Here is an 18064-nt window from a genome sequence, read left to right as displayed (position 1 = left end):
AGTGGGCTTTTGAGCACTCTTGCCCCCTTTGACTCATGTTGGGACTATCACCCCTTGGGGTCTGAGGATCGTCTCCTTAAGGAACGACCACTCATCTTGGACACACAGTTCCCTTACTGTCTGGGACTGCAATGCCTCTCCTACCAATCTCCTCAACTCGTTGAAGTTGGCCCTCCTGAAGTCAAGGGCTACCACCTTGCTGCAGGCCTTTGACACCCTGCACTGGATGGTGAATTCCAGTAGGCAATGATTGCTATCGCTCAGGTGGTCAAGAACCTGGAGTCCCCTCACCAGGTTGTTGCCTGTGGCCAGGACCAGGTCCAGCAGGGCATTCCCCCTGGTGGGACTGTGCACCTCCAGGGTTAGATGGAGGTCTTGTATCTCAGCAAGGAACCTTCATGAGTGGTCAGACCTGGCTGACTGCTCCTCCCAGCAAATGTCTGGGTAGTTTAGATCACCCATGACAACCACATCCCTTGACTTAACTGCCTCTGCAAGCTGACCTGAGAATTCCCAGTCCAGCTCTTCCCCCTGGTTGGGTGGTCTGTAGTAGATCCCCACTGTTAAGTCCCTTTCCCTGTGACCTCCTTGTATTCTGACCCAGAGCACTTCAGTCTGCCCCTCCTCTGATAATCTGAAGCCACAGTCAAATGTAGTCCATAATTTTAGTGTCCACAATGAACTGGTCACACATTATTATGCTTGCTAATTCTTGGCTATTTTAAAAGAATCAGCCTGAACATTCTCTGCCTGCTTGTTATTATTTTAATTAACAATAAGTAGCAGCCATATTTTTCTCCTGTCTTGCAGAATCTTTCATATTACATTCTCAAAGCATCCTACAAATGATACTGGGTTAAGCCTTTCAACTCTTCTAGGAAGGAAGAAAGCATTCAAGTGCATGAAGCGCTCAAAGCAAAATATGAAACTACAGGAAGTCTGTGGTCTTGGGATTGCACACAGCCTTCAAGCCAGCAGGCCTTTTTCAAGCCTGATAAAAGCAGAAGTAGGTATTTACTTCTACTCTGTTAAGAGAGATTTGTGTTTTTGAGGTTTTGCTGCTTTTAGACATGGAGTTACAAAAGTGTTCTGTAGTTGTGGCTTTCCAAGGGTCCCTCACTGGCTAAAGCTACCCCATGGTGACAGCAAGGAAGCCATTCATGGCTGCATATATGGCTGAGTGCTTTTAACTGACTTTTCAAAAGCAATTGCATGTCACCCCACCAATATGACACTTGATAAATCCCTTCCAAATGTATGTTATATGATAAAATATATTTCATTCATATTCTTACACAGAACATTACTTTGGCAGAAAATAAAAACACCTGCACTTGTTTTACACAGAAAGTTCCATCAGCAGTCATTCCAACTCTAAGTGGAAAGTATATTAATTGATTGCACTGATTTCTCCGCTTGTCAGGCTTTCAGATGAGAAACACAGTAGCATGGGCCCAAGAAATGTTCATTCCTAGCTACCTGCCTAGTACTCTACCTATTCTCTCACCTCATGAATAGCATGCCATTGAAACTGCTGAAGGGGCAGGCACAGAAGGTGTTAGTAACAGAAAGACTACCGGGAAGGATCAGGTGATATTAAAGAACAAAAGGGAGGGCCACATAATAGGTCCGTCCATGGGGAACAGATTGTGAATGCTTGCTCATGCAGTGACATACCGACTTCTTCCACTGCCAAAATGCAGGGTGGGAAGGTGAATAGCTTTTCCACTGACAGTAACCTGGCCAGTTCCTCCTAAGCCTGCAGGAAGAGTTAGAGGTTAATTGATCTCTTCCTCTTATGAGCAAAAGGAGTCATGTATTTTATTCATCTTAAGATTGATGGCAACTTATGTCATGTCTGCCAACTGCTTGTTAGAATCATAGAATCATAAAGAAGTAGGGCTGGAAGGGACCTCTGGAGGTCAGATAGTTCAACCCCTTGCCTGAGGCAAGATTATCCCTATCCAAACCAGCCTATATAAATCCATTTTCTAACCTCCTAGCAAAGCTACACAGTCACACAGGAGGTACAGACAGGGCGCGTCTACATGAGACAATGAGCAATGAGGTACAGTGACTTAGCTTGTCGCTACAGTAATGTAGTGTCAGCAAGCACTAACTGTGATGCCGCTGCTACTGTGCAGTAGCAACAAGCTACTTGCTACTGTGCAGTAGGATCAGAAATGACTTGTGCACCGCTGTGCTAAAGCAAGTACTAAATGACTGCAGTACCAACTATGCAGTGGGGCACACACGTAGACACGCACACACAACTCAAGACATAACACCCTAATCTGCCACAGGTAAAGCAGGAAGACCAAGGTGACCAGCATCATACTGCTGCAAAGGTTGTTAAAATGTACTTGAGAGATTGCAGGGAGAGGGCCAAAACCCCCCGCTACAGAGGAATGTAAAAACCCCCAAAGTCCATACCAGTCTGACCACGAGGTAAAATTCCTTCCTGACAGATCTCAAATATAGAGATTTGTTTGACCCTAAACAGAGGGGCAACCTCCAGGTTTAAGCCCCAGCAGGAGCACTGGCACACCCCAGTCAAAATCCCTATCCTGCAGCTGCAGCCAACACTGAATGCTTTTGAGAAAGACTTTTAAACCCACCCCCCGACACATGTAAGAGTAGGAGGGGGAAATTTTTCCTCCTGACCCCATAAGGCAACCAACAAAGCCCAGGAGCATAGGAAATACTCATAGTAGAACATAGACATAGTTATACCTGGATCATCCCTGACCATAGCTGTCCAACCTTTTCTTGAACACCTCCAGTGATGGAGAGTCCACAGCTTCCTTAGGTAGTATTCCACTGCCTCACTATTCTAACAGTGAAGAAATTTTTCTGGATATCCAGTCTAAGCTTTCTTTGCTGCAACTTCAAGCCATTCATCCACATCCTACTCTGCAGAAAGAGAGAAAAGGTGTTTTCCCTCTTCTTTATGGCAACCCTTCAAGTATTTAAAGAATGCTATCGTGTCTCATTAAGCACCTTTATGCAAGCTGAACATGCCTAGATCCTTTAGCCTCTTGCCGTATGACTTGCCTTCAAAGCCCTTTATCATTTTTGTCACCCAACTCTGGACTTTCTCTAACTTCTCCACATTTAAAAAAAAAATAAATATTATTTTTTAAAATAATACTCTAAATGGCCACCTCCACATGAATGAATACGTGTCTGTTGCAGCATCTCAAAGCAGTTTGAGATGCTGCAGGAGGAATGCTACTCATGAAAAAATGTTTCCTGCACTACAGATATGCAGTGTAGACTCTAAGTTTGATACCAGGGAATCCCAGTGTCAAAGGAAAACACTCCAGAAAAGCGCGGTGCAGAGTGCACTCCTGGAGCATGACCTGAAGCAAATGGAGGCTGGGTCCAAAGAGATGTTCTAGTACCCGGCTAGAGCATCTCTATGCCACCTGCATGCCTCTGCTGCTCCAGCATTCTGCCTCAGTGTGCTGGAGGAAAAAGAAGTGGGGCAAGGCTGGCAGCAGTGGCTTGGAGCTGGCTGGGACCCAGACTCTGCCCCTGGTAAGCAGGGACATAGGAGTGGGGGGATTTTGTGTGTGGGGGGGGAACTGTGTGTGGGTAGGGGTCCTCGGGGTGCTAATGACCCACTGCAGGCAGAGCCCCAGAGCAGCATGCAGTGCCACCTGAGACCTAGAAGCTACATGAGGTGCACGGAGCTGGCCCTGTCCACTGGTGCATGCTTTTGGGCAGGACCAGGCTGGCTCCTGCCGTTATCCAGGGCTCCTGGAACTGCAGGCAGGAGACATGTGCCATTGGACTCTGCTGGCTCCTTCCTCCACATGCCCCTTATGTGAAGGCAGGAGCTGGCCTGGCCCAATTGTACATGGGTCACATGGAGGAAGGAGCTGGCTTGTCCCGATGGTACATGGCTCTTGCCTGCAGTGCTGGGAGGTCCAGCTGGTGGCATGAACTGGCCTGATCCTTTTCAAAGGTGTGCACTGGCAGACCAGGCTGGCTCTGTATGCCACGTGTAGCCTCTGGGTCTCAGGCAGTGCTGTACACTGCTGGGGGCCTTTGCCTGCAGTGGGCTATGAGTGCCTCAAGGGCCTACTGCTGCTGCTGTTGTTGGCAGCATGAGCTGTGTGTGGTGGGGGTGGGGGTGGTGGGCCCTCCACAAACCCCATACCCACAACCCTCTCTATGACCTTGCCACAATCCACCCACAAACCCTACACACCCTCACACACTCACTCCCCTACAAGTCCCAAACCAATGCTTCCCACAAACCCTACCCATGCAAACCCTACCCCCACCCCTGCACCCACCCACAAACCCCACCCCCACCTCCCTGACACTCCTTCCCCATATCCCTGCATAAATCTCATGCCCTGCAAACCCAGGAACCAGATGAGAAGGACCTGCTGGTGGGAGCTGTGGCTGTAGGGACAACTGCTGCACTGTAGCCCTGCCCTGTGCCCACACCAGTGCTAGGACATGCTGGGGGGGTTCCTGGTCCCAGGAATCACTTAAAGGGTTTGATGAGCTGGAGGGAGGGGTGGAGGTGGCAGCAGAGGTGGATGATGGGCAGGGGGCAGGGATTGAGTTGGCAGCAGAGCCTATGGATGTATGTGATGGGCCAGGGGTGGCAGCAGTATTATGTGTATGTCTGAGAGAGATGGGGGTATGGGATGAGGGAGTGCTGTGGGTAAGAGAGGCCAGAAGACCTGGGCTTGGAGTCCCCCTGCCTCTCTTGAGCAGCCTGTGTAGGGCAAGGCTGGCCAGGAAGGGAAGGGGCTTGCCCAGCCCAGTCCCTGAGTCCTAGTTGAGGGCTTCCCAAGAACAGCATGGGGATTGGTGTGGGGCCTTGGCACAAGTGCAGGGAGCAGAACAGCAAGGCCTGTCACTGCCCAGAGCCACAAAGCAGCAGGGGGGACAGCAGCAGTTGGACCCATGTCCTGGTGCTGGAATCGAGCCGCTGCCAGGAGGGAGCTAGTGGGGGCAGGCAGGGGCTGCGGATCAGGAGTGAGGGGAACTGGCAGGGCTGTGGGTTGGGAGTGAGGGGAAAGGGCATGGATGGTGAAGGGCACTGGCATATCAATGCTGCTCAGTGCCACAAAGCACTGATAAAAAAACCAAAAGCAAACACCAAAGTGTATAGATATTTAGAATTAATTTTATTATGCTGATAGAGGCACTGGTAGGCTTCCAAATTGCTTTAAAATTGTAAATATATCAATAAAACATTGCCCAACTGATCTCTCTCTCTCTCTCGATAGATAGATAGATAGTGGCATTTCATTTTAATCGCAGAAAAACACAGGTTTTGGGTTTTTTAATGAGATAATTTGGGGTTTTTATCAGAGAATGTGTAATCTTTAAACAGGGAATACCAGGATCCCTGCTGGTGAGGCAGGACCCAGGCAGAGGAGTCTTCTCAGGGCCAGCACAGCAGACTGAGCTGGAGGGCAGATGAGACAGCTGACTTTTTAGTCATTTGGGGCCAGGAGGACACACTTTGACAGTTCAAAGCAGGCCAGCACAATGAGCACATCTTTGGGGTGATAGCTGCCCAGATGGCAAAGCAGGGGCACCAGAAGACATGACATCAGTGCTGCACGAAGGCCAACTGTGCAGTCATGACCCACTGGCAGTCAGCCCAGAGGTGCAGTGTCCATACCACAGCCCAGGCAGCTGTGTGGTACCCATCCGTGTCTGGCAGGCATGCAGCCATGGGGCCGCAGGTCCAAGGGTGCAAATGCTGTCACAGGTGGCAGCAGGTCACAGCCAGGCAGCAGCCCCCACTGCCAGACTGTTGCAGTGGGTCAAAGGTGCAGGGGCCACTTTAAGTTAGGGCTGCTGCAGCAGCCTGGCTGGCACAAGGGACTAGTGTCCCCAGATGCCAACTAGCCAGGCCTCAGAAGCTCCTGAGGGCAAGTAGCCCTGAACTGCTGACCAGGGCAGATTTTTATACAGCCAGGACAAGCACAGGTGCTGGTCCCAGCCTCTAGCTCCCCCTAGCAGAAGAACCAAGAGGAACTGGGCAGGGTCAGTTTGCCCCAAGTAGCACAATTTGCCCCACACCAAAGTAAATGTTCAGGCATATGTGCTGAGTCAAAAATTTGTGCTGCTGCTACTTAAGCTGCTGCAAGTGCACATGATTGGATGCGGATGCGCCCAATGGCCATCTCCATACAAGCGTGGATGTTTGATTCCCTGGGGACAAGTAGCAGCAGGACACCTTGTGCTGCTGCTAGTTGTCCTGAGGGAATGCCTGTGAGACATGCCCTCTGGAACGTGGCAAGTTACCTTGGGTGGGGTAGGGAAGGCTGGGGCAAGCACTGGGATGGCTCTAGAAGCCTTACCTAGGGTCCTGGGGGCCTCTCAGGGCTGCAGTAGTGGCAATCTTGCTGCTCAGAGCCTGGCCGGCAGCTGGAGCATGGCTCTGGCCAGCCTGACTCTGATTTTGAGCGGTGCGTGCTGCCCCAGCATGCGCCACTCCACTTCTTTTCTCACTGTTTTTTTGGACCCCTGGATATTCAGGGGTCAACCCCTCCTTCCTCCTCTCCCCTATGCTGCTCCCTTGCAGTGTGGAGAACACCTGAATCCTTGCAAATGGACTTCCTTAGGATGTCCTCCAATAACTTTCCTGGTATCAATGTGAGGCTAACTAGTCTCTAGTTCCCAGGTCCTCTTTTTTGCCTTTTTTTAAAGAGAGGGACTACATTGGCCCTTTTCCAGTCCTGTGGTATCTTGGTCTCCCACAGCTTCATGAGTATTCTTGCCAAGAGCTCTGAGATATCCTCTGCAAGTTCTTTCAGTACCCGGGGATGATACTTGATAGAATTAGTCAATGTGTCTGGAGGCCAGGCAGTGTGGGACAGAGTCATCCATGGTATAACTTTACTGAAGACAGCTTATGCTGACAGTTCAGTAGCACTGCATGTGCTGCCATTTTGTTTTCTGCCTACTCCAGTTGTCTGAGATGTGATGGCCTCTTCTCCTCAGTTAACCTCAGTATGTTGTTCCTCAAAGGCACTGATAACATTTGAGTAGCTAGTAAGACTTTTCAAAGCTCACCTTTGTGTGATAAAGGTAGCCTGTTGTTGTTGCTGGAGTTTTTTTTAGACAATCTTTTGACAATAAAATATAGCATATATATATAATCTTTCACCTAGTACCCTATCAGACCCATATATATTTAGTACTGTATACTACGTAATGGGGAAAAAAATTGTGACTCCTACAAATATGAAGTGTTAGCAAATGAATTGCTAGAAGTCAACTGACTGATTAACTTTTCAACAGATTTGGGGCCTGATGCTGTGAATGCTGAACTCCCTCAGATCCACTGGGTGCCTATACATGTGCAACGAAGCTGCTCTGATGTGCTGTAATTCCAGTGCAGCCGAGCAGGCTTGATTAATCGAGTCTGCTGGAGCATAGTAATTACCGTGCTCCAGCAGACTCCAGTGTCACATGTATCAGTGTCCCGACTCTGAAAAATGGCAGTAGGGGTGCTTTAACTAAAGCTCATTTGACAAGTTTTAGTTAAAGCACCTCTGCAGCCATTTTTCAGTATAGGGATGCCGATACATGTGACACTTCAAGTGCTTTAATTAGAGCAGCTCTTGGAGCCGCTCAAATTAAAGCGCCCCCTTCCTGCCCCCCCCACTCCCAAAGCATGTGTATAAATTAAGGTCAAGCCTCATATCACAAGACTAAGCCCTGTTTGTAGCAAAGGCTGACAGCAATAGAAAGCTCTGGAAATACATCTTAAGACCATACCTGAAACACTAATAGGACCCCTATATTACTACATGGTATTTCTTTGCTATTACAATGCTAAAAATTACATTACTACGTATTCAGCAGTTATAACTAATTTGCATAATCCCAAATAGGCAATACAGGAAAGCTTTCAAAATAAAAATGAATAATAAGATAAGCATTTATTGTTTTTTGTCCCCCTTTCTATTGCCACTGAAATTTGTACTGGTGTGGCTTTATATGAATAGTTCTTGGGGAGTAAATTATGATAAAAAATCAAAGCCACCATAAATTAAATGTGCTTTTTTTCTGCTTTGGTATACAAGACTTTCCATTAAGCTAGCCCCATATAATATACCTTGGATGTGTTCAAGAAAGCCTTGTAAATTATAGTAAGTATTTAAAATGGTAAGTAGACATTGAAAAAGGCCACATTAGGATTAATGAATGAAAGGGTTGATACTAAAAATGCACTTGTAAATAAATAACATGAAAAGTAAAGATGACACACTGTTAGGTTAGAGTTACAAGTGTGGGGAGTATGATAAATCATAGAGCTGTTTGCTAGAGCTTCACATTCTGGTTGCATGTCCCTCTAGGTTCTCACTCCGCATCCCACAAAAATCTTTCCTCATCTTACCCCATGCCATATACATCCAGGAGGCTCTTGTTACTGGTGAATGGGTCCTGTTCATTTGCCTGGGGTATTCTACCATATGATAGATACAAGGCATTCGTTGATTGATTCAGTCAAATGTAGACAGTGAGTTAAGCCATAGCTACAGTAAAAATACTCTAGCTGTGGCTGGTAGTGTTTATGTGCCATATGTACATCTAAACCTTATTCTTTGGTAGCTGGGAGTATACACCGGACCAAACTGTCTGTACTGCTCTGCCATTTTAACTTTGACTTCTGAAGTGGTACTGTATGTGCTTTATATTTACCCATGATTTAACTGTGTAATCACTGTTAGCAGTGGGTTATTTTTCTAATGTAGATAGAGATTCTGTAAAAGGCTTTTTGCATCCTTGGTGGGAACCCAGGTCAAGTCACCATTTAGAAACAGTTATTGACAACAATTGCAGGGCAACAAAAAAAGAGGGGCCACGGCAGCTTGAAGGCAGCTTGAAAGAAGTCCTGGACAGCATTCACTTTTCTGTATAGTATATGAGCAAATCAGGATTGGAAACAACAGCAGTGGGATCTGCAGCTGTGAGGGCAGAGGCCGAGCCAGAATTTTGCTTTAGGACTTTGTGCTGCGTGGCTATAGACCTGAAATGGGGAGAAAAGGCTGAGGGCCAGGGTGAAATCTATATTACGTATCCAATGGGTGTATCTACATGTCAAGTACGATGATATTGCTATGGCACCATGCTGTAATACTTCCTTTTAGCACGGCACAGTAATTACCAGTACCGCGCTATGCCTATAGTGCATGGTTAGATTTCACCGCTACATCACCGTAACATCATGTTAAAATGGGGGAGCAAGCCGCTATGGTGACATAGCTGCCGATCATGTGTAGACCCATGTGATCACTACATCACCGTAGCATGCCATACAGTGATGCAGTGCATTGCTATGGTGATGTAGGGTGACATGTAGATGCACCCAATATGTGTATTTAATGGGGTTCAAAAAGAGGACCAAGTTAAGAGTCTACAGCTTGGTAAAAAAGACAAAGGAGAGCAATATTTTTCTTAGGTTTGTCAGGTTAAAATATGTCTGGTTTTGACAGAGTACAGTGACAAATTCTTTGCGATCATATCACAGGCATATTTAAAGTATGGTAAGAATGGAGACTTAAAGTGCTGCATAGGACTGCATGTGTTTTCCAAGACCTAGCGAAAGTGCTTTATTTCCAGACTGCATTTTTTTTCACTTTTTCATAATTGCAAATACCTTTTGCATCATATCATATAACCTACTATGCCATAGCATCTGTGCATAAAGTACATTGTAGTCTGTTGTAGTTCAGCTGGAATAATTTCTGATGGTGCTGAGGCACAGTCCAAATAAGAAAGAAGTGACAGATAGACTAGAAAAGGTATGTACCTCAATGCTAATGGATCGCCACAGCAGGTGAAAGCCAATCTGTGTAATCACATTTGAATTTGCACATCTGAATGTACATGTGTAAATCAAATGGATGTTTATTCACAAATATACAGTGGGATATGGAAAGTTGAATTGTGCTGCATGAAGATTACATGTATTTTAATTCAATATGGCATGACATGTACAACTACATTCTGATTTATAGTTACTTGGGGGAAATCCAAAGTATAAAGTCTTCAGAGAAGTTACTCTGGATTCACAGTAGTGTAGAATGAAATCAGAATCTGGCATGAAGTGATGGGTGGGTACATTTTTATAACCTGATTTTACTTCCCTCTATAGTATTCAATTTTATCCACATAGGTCCACTGAGAAAACAAGGTTCTTCTCTCAGTGAAGTGTTTATGGGCCCATACAGCCCAAGGAATACCTTTTATGTTCCTGTGGCACTTTGAATATCTTTGAGTGGGAAGAAGTCTTTGTGGGTAAGAATAAATCCACATACTTTTTGGTCTGCCATGCAAGGAAGGCCAGAGCAGCAGTCAGTGCCATCTAAATCTTTGCCAGGCCCCAGGGAAGGATTTAAGTTCAGGTTCCCTATTTGAGTAAGCACTAGGAACAAATGGTAACATAAAGGTTAGTAGAAGATTATAAATAGGATAATAAATGGAGAAGGAAGGATTATACTACCACATTAGAAATCATTTGAAGGCAAGTTAGAAACCCTCCTGCTTTGCAATAATTTCTGAGTACCCAGATTGATGGTAATCTATCCATCTGTGTTATTTATTAGAGTGAAATATGTTTTGAAACAATTAAAAAAAACTTTAAAATCACTATAGCTACATGTGTACCAGGGCAACAGAATTCTAATAGACAAAGAAGAATTTTAATATGGTATGTGAAAATACTTGCAATGGAAGTGCTTCTGAGTTTATCCAATCAAATAAAAGAAATAATATTATGTCACTTATATGACCAACATAAACTCAATAACTTAACTTAAATTCTGAATACTTGTGATTAATCATTAGAGCAGGGACTTTGAATAAATATTTGCTAGATAAATTCAGACACTGAATACATGTGAGGAAATAATAGTCAGTCCATGAATAAACTGGGAGCAGAAAGAAGTAAAATTAGTCCATTCATTGTAAATAGGTCACCCCTCACAGTTCTGCAGTTTATACAACTGCAAAGTTAAATAGCAAAAATAGAAGAAGGACTTAGGAAGAAGATAGCAGCAAGGTAGATGTCCGTCTGTCTGTCTGTCTATCTTAGATAGGTACATAATCCTTTTCACAACGGTATCTGAATTCCTCACAATCCTTGATCTTATATCTTACAGCACTTGTCAGGGGTTGGGATACTAATTTTTGTTTAACAAGTGAGAACTGAGGAACAGAGAAATAGGGACCTGCCCAAGTTCACAGCATTTGTGGCAGAGCAGAGAATCAGACCCATCTCCTGTGTTTACATCCTAATGGCTTTAATTTAGTTGGTGTGGGAAGCAATAGCAAAGAAGATGCAGCAGGAAGGATTTCAGCAACCAGAACAGTAGCCATCTGGAGATTTTGGGTTTGTTTTCTCAGAGCTATCTAGCCTCCCCATGGTACAAGAACACTATACTTCTACTGCATAGTCATACTCTGGGTGGTCAGCTGAGCTTTAAAATAAGATAGAAAGTTGATAAGTTGCTTGGATACAGGAAGGCTTTCTGGATGCACAAAAGAAAGTTTTTGTACCCATAGTTGGTGATGTTGTACAAAGTAAGCAAAAAGAGACCAGGACAGGGAGTCAAGGAGGAAACAGTCGTGAGATAGGCTCAAAAGTCCCTGGAGAAGGACAGTTTTGAACATGAGTTGACATCATGAGGTGATTAAGAAAAGTGTGTTGATATTGATATGATTGAAGATAGGGTCATGGCCTGGGCCTGAGGGTTGAAAAATTAAGATACTAAGGAAGGCTAGGTTGGATAGGTTTCATCAACATATGTAATAAAGTCCCTAGTTAGGAGGACATCAGAGGAGATGTAATAAAGTCCTTAGTTAGGAGGACTAATCATGGAAATAGGTGAAGAGAGAACGTGACATAAACTACAGAGAATCTACGATTGCCAGAGAAGGGGGGTGACTATAGATATTAAAAGGGTGAGTTCATTTTAGTTTGATGTATGTGTTTTTCTTCTTATATCTGTGCATATAGTCTGGCTGACATATCTATAAAAATTGACTCATCAGGTGCTGCTTTGGATTGGTTCATTATTTTCTAAATTAATTTGATAGGCCAAAGAATCCCAAACTGTGGCCCAATAAGTCGCTGCATCATAATGAATGGGACTTGTGTTGGACAAATGAGTTTAGATTCACCTAGTGTTACCAGGGGCTGGGATGGCATGGTTACTAAGGCATATCCAGAGGTTGCAAGCAGAAGCACTAATGGCACAGCCCTATCCGGGGTTCAAATTGCACTTTGACTCTTGCGGGGGTCTGCAAAAAAATGTAAATGTGAATGAACAGTCCGATCTGAGATGCCCCCAGGTTATGATTTTCAAACTTTACAGGGGGACTGTTTTGTCTTATGGGGGGATTCAACCCCCACAGAGTTCCTCTGTAATTTGTACCCTGTCCATATCAGATTCCAACAAATCTGTGAACTCTGCTAAATCTCTTGCCACAAGGACATGAAAAAAAGGCAAGAAACCTGGTATTACTTGACAGCAGAAAACTGCTGCTTAATAGCTTGCTCTAATGAATGATTTTAGCAGAGGATTGAAAATAATATACATGCAGAGCCTCACCTTAGTCACTGGAACCAATCCAGATGCATTCCAGTGACTTTGTAAATCAACAGATTTCCACCTGTATAACTAAGATCCACACCATGTACATATTTGAGAAAGCAAGGCTTAATTTTGTTTTAAGGGTTTCTATATTTCACACCTCAGATTCATCAACTGGAAGTATGTTTTACCCATTTTTCCCACTCACATAGGTTTAAGAGGTTAGTTGAGCAAGATTATAGGTATCATCCTAGATTTAGCATGTTTTATACATTGCAAGGAAAATTTTGCCTGAGAAAAAATGGTGGAGCAATATTATTGCATTGGTTCAATGCGTCACATGCTTAAGAATGTTATCTGGATTTTTACCCAATGTTATTTTCAAAGCAGTGATGAATTATGACAGATCTTCTGAAGTAAATTGGAAACATGGCTGAAGTCAAGAGAGCAACACCAATTTACATCAGCAGAGGATTTGACCCATATTTTCATCTTTCTGATAACACTTTACCTGGGCAGGAGTAGATGCCTGAAGATGGAATTAGAGGTAACTCACTCTATAACTTCTATCAGTGAGAATCCTTAGATATGTTTTAGCTAGTTAAACAAATAGACTCACCCGCAGAATAGTAAATATGAAAAGAGTGCTTAAAAGAAAATATCTGTCTGCAGTAAAATCCAATGTAAGTAGGGTACACCTGATATATTTGCACCAATGATTAGAATGGCATTGATAGTCACTGAACTTTGTGAATTGGTAGGCAAGCCAACATTTTAAAGAAGAAGGGCAATACTTCACAGACTATATTCATTTTTTTGATGCATACAATTTAGTTTTACTTATGTTAATAATGCTTAGTATACTAACAGCTGCTTTGTGGTAGATGTTATGAATGTAGTGAAGTTGCAGTAACATAAAACGTATTACAGCACCGACTCAACTATTAAATCTTTTCTACAAAAGGCAGCCATCTTCTGTCTGTGAACTGTGGAGTGTGTGGATTAGTAAAATGTGAATTAGTGAGGTTCTGCTGATTAGCTGAAAAGATACTTACACCTTCTTCTTGACTTTTAGAGGTGAAGTGCCGTTGATTCAGAAAACATCCCATTACTGACACCTTTAATAATAATGTAACACTTCATAATGATAGTGAAAGAGGAGCAATTTGTAATGCCCAGTATAACCATCCTGAGACAGTGTGTCATGAATGTCTCTCTGCTAACATATCAGAGACCATCCAGCAGTCATCGTGCTCTCAGAGTATTTCTGGTCATGTATACATATAGAATTTTGAATCTGCCAAAATTTTATTTAAACAAGACCACACAGAAAACTGATTTACCTTACACAAATGTCTGGTGGAGAATAAGCATGTAAATTTTAATTTACTTATGGGCCAAAAGCAGGAGGCCACCACCTAAAAAATGGATGACAGCATCTGAAAGTGGTTCCAGCATTTTAAAAGCAATTATGGGAGGTAGATTTATGCATGAAACCTGCTCTGTACATTAAATAAATATGTGGATTTAATGACTGGAAAGAGAAAACCAGCTACAAAATAGCCAAAGTAACAGGTCATTGTAGCTGCTCCCCTGAGAACATAGTATGTGTCTGCATGTGTAGTTGGGTGTGAGTGTGCTTTGCAAATCTGAGGAAAATAAGTGAATATCCTTAAAAAGTGAATGATACAGAACGTTGTAGTATTTGCCTTCCTGTATAAGGAAAAGAAAGCTGTCTCTACATGAACATTTCCTAGAAAATACTGATGAGGATGGCAAAGAAGTAATGCATTCTTCACTCCAATGGAAATTAATGGAGCATGCATTCCTCATTCTCAGTCTATTTGAGGCTGCAACAGGGGATATCACATCTGGCAAAACTACTTTCAGTCATGTTATACCACTTATAACATCATCTGGACCTTAGGAAACAGCTTTCTGAAAATAAGGAATACTGTACTGTACCTGACATTAGCCTTGTTGAAAGGTACTGATAAGTTGCAGAAGCCTAAGAAATTAAGGGCCTAGTTTATAAAACCACATTTACATGGAATTTCCCTGAACTTTGTTACAGCAAATTACCTGGTTTTGCAATTTGTTAACCATCCTTTTCCCTTAAGTGCCTGTCTCTAAGGAAACAAGAGGTGCACATTGGTGAAACAGGACCAAATCAGTTTAAAAGGAGCATTTGGGGCTTCAACAGAAGAACATTGTGTGCTATGAAAAAAATGTTTTTTCAAGACACCAATAGAAACTGAGGGTGTTTATTATTAGTAATAATAATACTTTAAAGATTAAATAGGACCTATAACCTTCACAGACTGTGGATCTGCTCCTTTACCTGCGGTCCTTAACTCATGCAATTAGCATTTGTAAGATTCAGTGGTACCACTGGTGTGAGTAAAGACTATGACACATAGTCATGAGTATATGAAACATTGCAGGATATGTTCAGATACATATGTATCTGGACATATGGGATATGTTGCAGGATTCCAGGATATTGCAGGACATTGCAGGGTATGTCCAGATACATACAGATTGTTACCTCTGGGCTGGAGAGTTGTAGCAATCCAGTGCCCTGTATTTTCAGCAACAGAGAGGGGAAGAAAGTTGTAGTCAGGAACATTGAGTAAACTCCATCATCTTGAAAAGTGCTATAGGACTTTCATTGTTTATGCATAACAAACAGGAGCGTTGGTCTATAAGGCTTCATGAAACTGAAACAACTTAAATGCAGCACAAGCTTATCCTTTACAGCTGCAATATTTGCAATGGAATGACTAGGATAGGGTGAGCAGCACATCTGTTCTTGGTACTGATTTAAAGTACAAGTCAACAGTATTCTGCACTGCCTTGTTTCTCTGCCCTTTGGAACTGAGCATCCCCCCACCCCCACCTCAGTGCCTGCTGTCTGGTGCTTAGCACCCACAGACACTTTCTAGTGCTGAAAAGCATCTTTACCCAGGGTTTCAAAATTGGTAGTTATGCCTCTGGGTATTTGCATTTCCTACCCCTTAATCTCCTAGTCAGCAAGTGCTAAATTGCAATAATGCGAAGTACCTGCATTTTCCAAGTAAAAAATGCTATAAAACATGCTAAGGTGATAGAAACTGTGGAAATAGGGAAGGAATAAAAAAGTTTTGAATCATTAAAAAACTTCTACTGGAACACACAGGATTTCAGAACTTGTTGCCTATGGTTGTGCCTGGTATTTGGCTTTTTGTCATACATCCAAATGGTTTCCCAGCAAAAAGCTGGGACCTACATATCCTTGAATTTCGGGATATTTAAAATCTAGATTTGGTTTCCAGTGAGTGCATCTACATGTGTGTTTTAATATACAGTAGCAGCAAAAACCATGCTAATATACTAATGCACAGTAAAATTAGGCTACTGCACATTAAGCGTCACTAAAAAGTGTGCACTTTCACTACTGTGTATTAGGGCAGCCTAACATGCATTTAGTTAGTACCTCAAATTAAAGAGCACATGTACTTGGAGCAGAGGGGGGAGGATGTTTAATTAGAATGGCTCTGACTAATTAAAGTGCTACATTTATAATGGATCAGTGTCCCTGTGCTTAAAAATGGTGGCAGGGGCACTTGAACTAAAGCTTGTTTGACGAGCTTTAGATAAAGTGTCCCCACCACAATTTTTAAGCACGGGGATGCTGATACAAGGGACACAGGATGCTGCTGGAGTGAGGTAATTACCACAGACTCGATTAATCGAGTCTGCTCTGACATGCTGGAGTACCAGCGTGATGGAGCAGGCTGTGCGCTCATGTACAGGGACCCAGAGGTACTAAATTTAATGCGCAGTAGCAGAAGTGTGTTAATGAATGTGTAGATGCACCCAATTAGTTTGTTTGGGCCTGTGTCTGTTCAGGGCAGCCTGTATACCCCTGACACATTTATTAGTCATTTCAGATAGAAATTCATGGAAAGAAAAAAAAAAACAACTTTCTATTGTGAGCATGCATGTATGCACAGGGAGATTACCCAGTTCTTTATCCAGGAGGTCAGTAGATTAGATTCTGATTCAGAAATTTATAGGAAGTTGTATTAACATCCAAAGAAAATCAATGTCCTGGTTAAAAAGTACCAAGAAGTTCATTTCTACTTTAGGAGTATAATGTGCAGATTTTCTTTCGATGTTCAGCTGTTTCCAATGCTGGTTATAAAGAGTCCCCAGTGTCCCATCCTGCACCCGTGATTATAAAAATATTTAAAGTCACAGAAAGGATATATGGCTGTCCAGACACATATTTTGATTTATGTTATACCATTGTTTGGACACACATTTGAAGGCAAGGTTTTTGGCTGACAACGGCATCACAGAAGCAGTCTTCCATCCATATATTATAGTGATGACCCCTGGAAATTATCAGGGTTTAATACAAGGCTATAATATAAGGTTTCTGAAAACTCCTCTACATAAGCAGTAGACAACATAAAAAGTCATAGTACTATTTATGTGCCATCAAATCACATTAGGAGGGATTTGACCACATAAATAGTAAAATGACTTTTTGGGAATATGGAAATTGAAGAAAAATGTTTCAAATAAAAACCATATATTACAGAAAAATAGCAAATATGCAACAATATTTTGGAAGTAGAGAGGCTGGAAGGAAGGTAAAGACTTAACAGATTTTTAAATAATTATGCAAATGTTTCTGTGTTTTAGAACACGATTGACTGTACATCCATTGCTGTTATGTTATGTTAATTGATACATCAGTTTTGTGTTGGCTATCTGTACTGGGAGTGGGTTATTATCAGCCTATCTTAGTTTTAAAGTGAGCAGTAGTTAGTTATCCTTTGTATTTTCACTGCAACTAAAAATCTGGATGGAGGAGTTCTGTCTCCATTAAAGATAATGACAAAACTCCCAGATGTCAGGATTTCTCCTTGGGCAGTTTCTTTTTGAATCAAGAATGGGTATTTGTTACTTATTCTCCACTCACTGCCCATGGATGTCAATGGAACCTTTTTGCTGTTATTAGTGGCTATGGTAATAACAGTAGTAATATGAAATCTGTAGTGAGCTAGATGCTTTACAGATGGAGATAAATAAAAGCTTGCTTCCCACATTTGCCTCTAACCATGGTCCTACTCCTGTTGAAGTCAATCAAAGTTTTGCCATTGACTCCAATGTAAGCAGGATGAAGCCCTAAATACAAGGTACAAAATATTGGTAGATTTACTACCAGCCCTTTATGTGGGACAGCACTGAACCTCCTGAGGCACAAACTGGGAACCATGTTCTGATGCACAGAGTTATAATCTGCTTCCCAGTTTTCCTGTTTTACAGGAAATGTTGTGTGCCAGCTCTATAATTAGTACATGTGTTTTCTAGTTGTGCTGTCTGTAAAGGGTTATGTGTAGCTTCTTCTATTCCTTACCTCTTCTTACCTGCTATTTGGCTAATATGTATGGGTTGTGTCTCTGTGGAGACAGTTCTCTTCCCTA

At 42.8% G+C, this 18064-nt stretch overlaps 1 long non-coding RNA gene across 2 annotated transcripts in view; it reads left to right on the top strand.

Annotated features, from left to right (window-relative positions):
- The window catches only part of LOC102387950, a 36878-nt gene that overhangs the window by 12920 nt on the left and 5894 nt on the right, over positions 1-18064 (top strand). Inside the window, exon 2 of one of the 2 annotated variants that reach the window (XR_324398.3) lies at positions 12975-13134. The exons of the other annotated variant lie outside the window; for it this stretch is intronic. This is a non-coding gene — a long non-coding RNA (uncharacterized LOC102387950). The remainder of the gene's footprint in view (positions 1-12974; positions 13135-18064) is intronic. 2 annotated transcript variants of the gene reach the window in all.

Source organism: Alligator sinensis, unplaced genomic scaffold (genome assembly GCF_000455745.1).
Source record: "Alligator sinensis unplaced genomic scaffold, ASM45574v1 scaffold129_1, whole genome shotgun sequence".
Lineage (NCBI taxonomy): Eukaryota > Metazoa > Chordata > Crocodylia > Alligatoridae > Alligator > Alligator sinensis.
This window is presented reverse-complemented; position numbering and strand designations above follow the sequence as displayed.